The sequence below is a fragment of the Gavialis gangeticus genome, unplaced genomic scaffold (genome assembly GCF_001723915.1).
Source record: "Gavialis gangeticus isolate Ggan-Ray unplaced genomic scaffold, GavGan_comp1, whole genome shotgun sequence".
NCBI classification, from domain to species: domain Eukaryota; kingdom Metazoa; phylum Chordata; order Crocodylia; family Gavialidae; genus Gavialis; species Gavialis gangeticus.
The window spans coordinates 1,845,017-1,855,170 of record NW_017728992.1 but is presented as its reverse complement, the minus strand read 5'-3'; the positions used below and the strand labels follow the sequence as shown (position 1 = coordinate 1,855,170).

Sequence of the window (10,154 nt, the reverse complement as noted above, 5' to 3'; positions counted from 1 at the left end):
CCCCCCCCCCCCACCCTCCTCGGCCCTGTCCCCTGTATCCCCACCATCATGGCGGCGCTCTGCTGCACCGCCAGCTCCTGTCTAAACACTGTATTTGCACTCTGGCTGTTTCAGTCAGCCATTCAGAGCATGAATAAAATGTTATGGACAGACAGACAGATAGATTTAGACTTTTATAATATTAGAATTGTGGTCAAATAAAATTAAATGCTCTGAATGGGAAAGGCTTTGTACAGAATGGAAAATTCTGTTCTATATACTAGAGCAGCTCAGAAGGCAAACCCACCAGGAGATGAATCATTATTGTTCAGAAGCTGCCTAAGGAAAAGACCTCCAAAAATATAAGTTGTGAAGAGGAGGGGTAAAAATTGTTGCTACAACAGCTTTTTGTGCAATTTCTGTGACATAGTTGTTCTGCACAGATAACAACGTTTCCTACATCTTGTTCTATAAAAATATGAATGTATATCAATCTGTCAGGGGTTCTTCAGCCTTTGCGTTATTCTTGCTTGAAAGCATTCTAGGACTACCAAATTGAGGGACATTATTAATCAGTATTATTGTACAGATTTCTAAGGCAGTACAGTAGTATTTAGGTAGTATCTCAGGTATGCACAAAGGTGTGTTCTCATCTCTGGTGTAATTGTACTGACGTCTGGGTTGAATCCTACTGTTAGACACTTGTCTCAGACAATAGAGGATAATATTTTGCTGGAACTGCATTACATTATGGAAAGACCAGGAAAAATGTACTGTTCACCAAGAGTTCGGGAAAGCAACAGAAATGCTTCCTAAAGGCTTATCCTTTCCTCTGAACCCACAATAATTTCCAGTCTCACAGGAATAGAAGATGGGAAGTTTATTGCCTATTGGGGGAACAAAAGAACAAAGATGAACCAAGAAGGGCTCATTTCCAGCCAAGTAATTCCCCTTTGGGTACAAGAATTTGATATGAGCACCAAAAATTTGCCAGCACCACAAAAATGTGGTGAGAAGGGGGCTGAACGGGTGCTCTAGATCTCTGACTCAAGAGCTACACAGTTGTGATCTCTCCAGCGAGGGGGAGATAGAGGGCTACTCCTTGGTTTTGTCCCCCACCCTCAGGGAGCCATATCATTGGGAGCCGGTACTCTCCCCTGCCAAAGAAGGAACTGGCTGTTAATGATCAGTTGATGAAAAGCAGCAGATGCTGAAGACAGCCCTTACCCTGAAGGAGTGGCAGGGACATAAAAAGCTGCTCTTGTTATACCCCCACCACTGCATTTTCCCCCTATCACTTCCACAATCCCAGGGAAATTGGGACCAAGCAAGGCCAGGGGCTATGGTTCAAGGGCTCCTCAGGATGGTTCAAGCATCAGGGGAATGGCCCCTGCCCCTGCCCCTTTCACAGAGATGCACTGGGACCATGCATGGGGGCAGAGCGAGGAACAGTGGTGCTGCTACATGAATTGTTTCAGGCTCCCCGGAACTTTTCAGAGGATAGGGAGGGGGAAGTAGGGCTGTTCCTGAGCAACCAGAGCTACCCCCACCCCCCCAGGACTTGGGCTGTTCCTGGCTCTTGCCTGTGTTTCAGCCCCAGGGGTAAGGCTTCAGAATACTGTAGGGCGAAGCCACACCAGCTAGCACAGCTGGAACTTGGCCAGCTGTGTGACTGGGACACAACACTCCCTACCCAGTCCTGCTAATCATCTGATTGGTGGGATGGGGCAGGAGGCAGCCCCCAGAGCCACTTCCTGCCCAGTGCCACCAGCTGGGAGTGGGCAGAGGGCTGCAACACTGGACAGCCTGGAGGAGGAAGTGGGAGAGCAGGGACCATGGGATACGGGGGGTCCTAGTGACCCATAATACTATGGATGGGTGTTATATATGTTATTAGAAAACTTTGTGGTGCAGTAAAGTTGCTTTTTGAAAGAGCTAGAAGTTTGTGGCAATATCACTATCTTTTGTTTTCTATCACAGACTGCTGGAATGCCTGCGTGATTACTTTTTGTGTTGCAAAGGACATATTTCCCAACACAAATGTAATGCCTATCCATAGCCATTCTCTCTCCCTGTTTACAAAGTAAATCCTGCTCTCTCCTGAGTCCAGGGCTGTGTTCACATAATGTTCCCTCTTTTCCAGAACTTAAATGGATGAGATGAGGTGGGAATGTGAGCTATCCATTTGTCTGCTTCCAATCAGATGGGCTATCTATGGTGCCATTCTACATTGCCAACTAATACAGTTGTCTTTGTTTTTTCTCATGCACTGCCTTTCACACCTGTAAGGAACTCCCTGGAGACATCTGCAGAGCCAACCCCTGGTTCTCCTTCATATCCTTTCTTAAAACTCTCCATTCTTGTGCAGAAATCTTGATGGTGGTCAAGCTGCAGATGCACTGATATTATTGCCTGTCTTTCTGACAGGGCTCAGTACTGTTTCCTTGTACTTCCTGCCTGTCGGTCTGAGTTTACTTGTTGCCTCTTGTCTAGAATTAGATTGCAAGATCTCAGAGGCACAGATTTCTGCCATTACTTCATATTTGGACAAACATGCCTCGCATGAAAGGGCCCTAGTTTATGAGTAGGGCTTCTAGGTTCAAGGACAATAGAGACAATAATAAATAACTTCTATTTGGAAAGCTTCCTTACGCTGCCTGCTGCTCTCATCCTGCTCAACTGCTGTCTTTAAACCACAGTGGGGTCAAGTGACTTGTGTAGAACTTTCCAGCTGAGGACCTCCAAGGGCTTTACAAAATCTTACAGAATTAAATCTCACAGTGCCTATGCCAGAAAAATAGGCACTTTTCAGATGGAGATGCCAGAACATTGTGGGCCTGAGTGACTTGCTGTCGATCAGACAGAAAGTCTGTGGCATAAATGGGAACAGAAATCAGATTTTTTGATCTTCAGTCCTGGACAGTAGGTACAACTCCATTGTTTCATTTTTATGATCTGACTGTTGGCTCTGGATTTAGGACCCATATACCTTGTTCCATGGCGGGGACCCATTCAGCTACAACCTTTCCATTCAATAATAGGCAAATGTATTGATTCTCAGTGATAACAGAAAAGAAACAATAGAAACAATATAGCAATTCTATATCTACCAATCCTAGGGCTGTCATCAGAGTCAAAGTACAACTGTCCAGGATGCAGTCTTCACTCTGAGGCTTGTCTTAGGTGTCATATGTCAGCAGCCTGGAGGTGGGATGCCAAGGTCCATACTCCTCCCCCTCAGTGTGGTGGATGAGACAGGCTGGTGGTGTGCCCTGTGTCCATGGTGGCCTCGGGGACCCTCCCAGGAGACGGGAACCCCTCTTGGGGAGGAGGAGGACCCGGGAGGGACGAGGAGGGACAGGGAGGAAGCCTTCGCTGCTCCAACATCCTTCTTTTGTATTCTCCTTCCCTCCTGATGACTCCTGGTGACTCTTCATCCATGGCTATCGCTGATTGGTCTCTCTGTGCCTTATGTCCACGTACCTTATCACATACACACATACTAATTTGGTGTTTCCAGGCCTTCTAATTTGGTCTGTTCCCCCCAAACTGGGACTCAGGCCCCCCGACTCTGGGGCTTTGTTAGCTGATTCTACCCTCATCTTATGTTATGGAGCAGTATGGTACGTATCCCCGCTTTCTCAGACTGTGTGTATCTGTTGGCCTTGTTGTGTTAAGACAGCCTGTCTGCTTTGAAGGCTGTGTGAAATTCTGTGTGAGACCCAGGCTCTTAAAAATCAGTTAACCTCTGCTGTCCATCCTGAACCATTCTAATACATACATACATACTATTATATTGCCTATGAGCAAATTTCCAAAAACACACTTCTAAATATCATTTTCTAAGCCAACACTGACCAATTCATTTATACATAGATATTTGCACACATATGCACTGAGAACACTATTCCAGCTAACTGTATGCTGTCATTAGATACATGCTGTGCTGGCAGTCATCAGACTTCCTGGAACATGCTCTTGGCTTAAAGACCTTGGTCATTTAGTTTAGAAAGCACCAGTGCATCTGCTCAAGTGCATTTTGGGATGTTTGTTCCACCATTTAAAAAGAGTGGCTCTTTTATTTTGACCATTTTCTCCAATGCATTTTCTACCAGCACTGGAATTTACTAGAGTCTTTCTCTGCTTTTGAAATACCTCATGCCATATTGATCTTTTTTTCTTGTAAATATTATTATTATGAATTTTGATGCCTCCGTACTTATAGCAGAACAAAGAGATTTGTTGTGGTGTGCATTTCTGTACTAGATTTTTTATAAAAGTTTTTGTAAATGAGCATAATTTAGAGCAATGTTTTTTTTTCACTTATGCCTGCCTTAGAAAAACAATATTTGTAGGATGAAGGATTTCTGAACACTTGCACTATAGAGAACATTTTTGTTTGATAGCACATTTCATGTTTGCTTCACCTGAATTCTTTTACCTGGCACAGTAATAATAATTATTTCTGTGTACTTATTGCCATAATCATAGAGTCTACTTTTTATTAACTAAAGCCCCTTTGGGAAAAAGCAAGTCCTTGATTATCTGGGAAAAACTAGATACTAAAGCAAATTTCCCTTCTTGCAATTGTTCACTTTTTATACCACTTTACAGAAGACAAATATCACCGGTTTACCTCCTATTCCCAATTCCATAATCATCGTTTCCCAATCTGCGAATGAAGATTTCCCTGGTGGAAGTAACAGGGAAAAGATTAGGTCAGTAATAAGGTTTTAAGACTAGATCCACAAAGATAGCTAAGCATGTAATTTATATTGAAATCAAAGGAGTTTTTATGCCTCAATATCTTTAAGGATCTTAACCCTAATATATATATAGGAATGTTGTCCAAAAACAGAAGGTTATTGCTTCTCTCCAGTTACACGACAGCAGTTAGGCATCTAGAATCATCTGCCCTTATCATCTGATAAGAATTAGCATCTACTGGCTCCCAGGCCAGTTAGAACATTGTACCCTAGATACCCCTTCAGACACAAGCAGTGGGATTATGACACCCACTTATAGCCACCTATTTTGCATGCATTCATAACCCTTTTCCCATTTTGGTTTTGAAAAGAATGTCATTTCTCATGCATAAGGCTGTGGGTTTATGCAGTATCTGATCTGCCCAAGTGTTCTTTCTTACTGTGATATTCAGCTCAGTGTTAACTAACATCAACAGACAGCCTGCAACCTAGGGCTAAAGGGTGCAGCCTTTAAAAGGGTGTCATTTAACCTAATTGACAATCATTAACTTGAGTTAAAGCAGGGCCATAAGCTCTAATCTATACATAGCCAGATCTGGGAGGGAAGGGAGGGATGGCGGGGGCAGCCTGCGCAGAAGACATATTCACTGACTTGCAAGGATTGGCTCCTTCTTGCTGTTGCTTTAATTAATTTAAAATAAAAGTTCAGTCTGAAAGTGTATATGCATGTGTACGTGTATTAATGAATATTCAGTAACAGCTGTGCAGGCCACTAGGGAGGTTTCCAGAGACCAGTGGTTGTGTCCAGACCACAGTTTGAATTAGAGCTATCTTTCTTTTTTTGATTGGAGACACATGCGGGCCCCTCACCCCCTCACTGCCTCCCTCTTCCCTGACTCCCTGTAAGACAGTCCATTCCCATAAAGCTGTTTTCTGAAAGATACGCTTTCTAATCTGTTGATTCTTCATGTTCATCTTCAAGTATCCAAGGCAGGCTGTGTTAAAGCTGTTCGGGATCAGAAGCGTTCTAGTCAAACAACCTTTCTTTCTTAGTTAGAAAGGAAGGAGAGTCTCTAGAGGAACACATGGACTAGCACTCAAGAGATCTGTGTTCAATTCTTGGCTCATCATTTCCATATGACCTTGAACAAGTCATTTAATGTCTGTTCTCCTCCTTTTGCAGGGGGTTAATAACAAATCCTTCCCTTACAGGTCAGTTGTCAGGATACATTCATTAAAGTTGTTCTAACACCACAGCTTTGAGCTCTGAATTAACCTATACTTTGTTTATGTTTCAGGCTTTAAGGCTGGGTGAAAACAGCTAGATGAAAGAAATATGTCTGTAGGGCTAGAATATTATTCAGTCCAAGAACTGACTTAAAGACAACTGCCATCTTAGCGAATCAGAAAAGTCTTCATGCACATATATTATTGGTTTAAACCCCCCCAGTAAAAATGATAGAACTTGAAGAACGTCTATTTGGCATTCTAGTTCCCCCACCTAAGGACCTATGCTTTTCTCTGCCATAGATTAATGGCAAATAAAAGGGGATGGGAATGCTGTGCTATGGAGATGATATTTCTTCACAGTCCAGCTGCCCTTGCACCAACAAGAAATGCTGCAGTGAGTAGGATGTGGACCAATGGCTTGAAGTTGCAGCAAAGTAGGTTTAGATTGGATATCAAGAAAAACTTCTTCACAGTAAAAACAGTGGGACAGTAGAATATACTGCCTAGGGAAGCTGTGGACACTCCATTACTCGAAGTGTTTAAGAAGAGGTTGGACAGCACTGGTCAGTGATGATATAGGCATAATTATGCCTATAGTCTACTATGGGTATTTTTCATGTTTCTGGGCTTTGTTCTTTGCCACCCCCTCTTGCTGTTACATGTGTCAGGGTGTTGGCTTCAGACAGGCTGCAGATTTTGTTTGGAGTCTCCCAGTGCTCCTGCTGGGACTTAATGCTGGAGGTTCCTGGCTGGCAGGTTGCGCCCTTCCTCTCAGGGTCAGACTGATCACTATATTTGGGGTCAGAAAGGAATTTTACCGTATGGTCAAATTAGTATGGACTCTGGGGAGTTTTGCTTTCCTCTGTAGTGGGTGGTGTAGCCCTGTACCTGGGATTTCTTGAGTGTATATAAAAACTTTTTATAGAGGTAGGACATTGGCTGCCCCTGCCTCACCTGTGGCAGGTTAAGGTGTTATGCTTTGTGTCAGGGTTGATGGTAGCAGTAGCAACACGTAGGAGGTATACGGAGGTGCATCCCCTGACAGCCAGCATTCCTGGGAAGGGGAGCAGGTGAGAGCACTGGTGCCCCCCTGAGAGTGCTGCCCAGGGAGTGGGGGTGCCAGGAGAAGCGGTCTCCCCATGGCCACTTGCGGGTCAGCAAGATTGGCTACAGGGGGACCCCCCACCCTGGTCAGCATCATCAGCTGCAGGCCCCCCCACCAGTCCACTGTCTACTGTGGGGGCAAGTGCCCCCCCCCCCGACACAGGATGCACTGCTTGCCCATGGATGGTAGTTTTATGAAGAGCTTAGATTATGGATTTGTATAGACTGATTTGAATTGGGATGATCCTGCCTTTGGCAGTGGGTTGGACTAGATATCCTCTGGAGGTCCCCTCCAGCTGTGATTTTCTATGATTCTAAGAATCTGTGAGCTAGTGGCAATGGTGGCAGCAACAATAAATTAAGCTGAATGTTTCTATCATATCCCTGAGAGAAATCTGCCATCACTTCTGGGGTGACTGGCTCTTTAAACAAATGCATCAACCATTGATGTTCTGCTTTCACATACCAGTGGTGAATTAAAGTGGTAGCATTGCTGGCTAAAATAGCTGTGCTATGAAGGGACTGTGAGGTATATACAGAAGTAGACAACTCTCAGGTGAAATCCGTGGAGTTTGCCTGAAGTTTCTAGGAAATTGCCTGCCTGCTTATATTTGACAAAGTAAGTCCCAACTTCCAGAGTGAAAACTGCAGCACAATTGCTACAGAGCAGAATTGCTAAAGATTTTCTTTTCAATTGCCTCTTCCCATTTGTTGTGAATTTGTGCAGGAAAGCTGCCTGCAGGCCTAAGTTCTGGAGTGCATCCAGCGATTGAAGTTCAGCTGTGTAGTGGCAACTAACTACTTTAATTCAGTTTGAAGTTACAGTAATTTAGCTAGAAGGAAATGTATTGCACAGAGCTATTCAATCCCACACATACATTAGACAGCAAATGGACTGTGCATTATTATTATATCACTGCAAATTTCTGTCAGTTGTTCCGTGGGAACAATTTTTTCATATAGAGAGTATTTAATTCTGGAAGCAATAGTCAATGCTTTGTACTGGAAGGAAATAGCCATGGACAAACCCACCTACAGAAGTTCAAATTTAGAACATGTAAAAATCTATCACCTGTTGTATTATCCATCATATTTCAAGTATGTACCACAGACAGAAACAGCAGTAGCCTAAATGTCAATATGGGATGGGAAACAGTTTCTGAGGAGGGGGAACTTAAAAGGGCTGTTTGTTTCTGTGATCTCGGGACTGGAACTCCTACATTTCAGTCCCCAGTTCAAAGGCATTACCTGAAGGTTATTATAGGGCAGGACTGTCCAACTGTCTGTGTAAAGAGTTAAATTGCAGATACCGGACACCCATCTGACCACCACTCCCCACCATTACTCCAGCAGCCAGGGACTCCAAGTTCTCCATCCCTCCAGCTTCTCCTTCCTGCCTCTGTCCCTGCCCCAGGGGTGGGGCAGTGGGTGGGTGCAGTTTTCAGGAGAGTCTGTAGCCTGGAGTGCCTGAGTGGCATGATGCAGTGAGGAAGCCCGTGGCCAGGTAGTGCAGGGTGAGTCAGGGTGCATGGTGCAGCCGGGGGGGGGGCGGGCTGGGGAGCAAGAGCAGGCGACATGTAGTGTAGCAGAGAGGTGCAGGAAGCAGCTGGGGGGTGTGATACAGTGGGGGTCACCTGGTGCACAGTGCATTGAGAGGGATGTACAGTACAGCAGATGCATGCAGAATGCAGTGGGGTACCCAGGGAGGATCAGTAGGGTGGTGCCTGGGCATGCAGTGCAGGGGAGCACATGGCGAACAACAGAATAGGGGTATGCAGTGCAGTGTGGTGGAGGCACTTGGGCACAGAATGCAGTGCGGAGGATGAGGAGAGCAGCAGAGGGAACATGGTACAGTGGGAGAGCACCCAGAAGCAAGATGCACCATGCCTATGACCCCTGGTGGTGCAGCTTCTGGTACTGCGGCTTGTGTGGCGCACAGCCGCCAGCCACTTAGAAGTTGGACAGTCCTCTTGCAAGCTACACTGCTTGTTGAAGCCTTTAAGAATCTTTTCTAGTAACTCTTACATAATCTGGGCCAATTCCATACTTGCTTCCTCCTAGCCACCAAAAACCACGTATATGCCCCCTGAGGATTTCTCCATGAAAGGGGAATCCTCAGATGGTCAGTTCACACTTGTCAACACCAACAGCAGCAGGTCTCAGCAAAGACAGAGCCAAGCAAGCCCCCCTCACACTTGTACCCCTGTGCCTGCTGACATACTCCAAGATCAGAAGTCTGGTTCATCCCCTCCGGTTACTTTCAGGACCACTGGAGACCAAGGGCTTGAAATCAGATACAGAGGGATGATCCTGATGTGGTCCAGGGTACTTCCAGATTTGGACACTGCCCAAGAGAAGGTTGGACATGCTTGAGTCCATCCATATTGGGACCTGCCATCTCTGTAGTGTAAACAAGCCATTGACAACTCTCTAGTCCCCTGGAACCTACAGAGTAGTCCCCATGGTCCAAAGGTTCTAGGCCCATAACCAGGAATATAATGAATGGGAACCATGGGAAATACACTGTGCTGGCCAAATTCTGGAAATGTGAGGTTTGGAGATTCTTCCCTCAGTGGTTTCTGTTTGGCGAATTAGGGTGTTGATAATAAGTGAAGCTTTGGGAGCTCTGGATGGAAAGGACCGTCTTGTAGTGAAGGCAGAAGCATGCTGTCAGCAGATGTGGTTCCTGACTTTTCCACAGGCATCCCATGCAGCCTTAAGTAAATTACTATGCTGTAGAATTCCTCATCTGTGAAATATCTGTAATATTCAAACATTGCAGTAAAGCTAAATTCAAATGTTTTGATACAGCCCTTTGGAGATATTGCACTGGAGGATACAATACGTGTGAAAATTATTTGTTGGATTGGATTAGTGAAGCAGCCCATGGGTTTAGACACATACCTGCTGTAAAGAAATCCCTTCCCCCTTTCTCTGCCCCTTACTGGGTCAGCCCAGTAAGACCCCTCTCTCTCCTTGCTTTCTCCTTGGTTCAGGCTGATCAATCAGGTGACCTGGCCAGATAAAATTCCTAGGGGAAAGGGAGAGCTCTTTCTTTGTCCTGGTGGGCATTTTGAAGTCTGCAAGCAAATGCCCCAGGCTGCTGCCTGTTTATTTTCCATAAGTAAAAATCTG

General features: G+C 45.1%; 1 long non-coding RNA gene across 1 annotated transcript in view; it reads left to right on the top strand.

The window, feature by feature from the left end:
- The window catches only part of LOC109299209, a 14,701-nt gene extending 8,546 nt beyond the window's left edge, over window positions 1–6,155 (top strand). Inside the window, exon 2 of the long non-coding RNA XR_002097794.1 lies at window positions 5,984–6,155. This is a non-coding gene — a long non-coding RNA (uncharacterized LOC109299209). The remainder of the gene's footprint in view (window positions 1–5,983) is intronic.
- The last annotated feature ends 3,999 nt before the right edge of the window (window positions 6,156–10,154 follow it).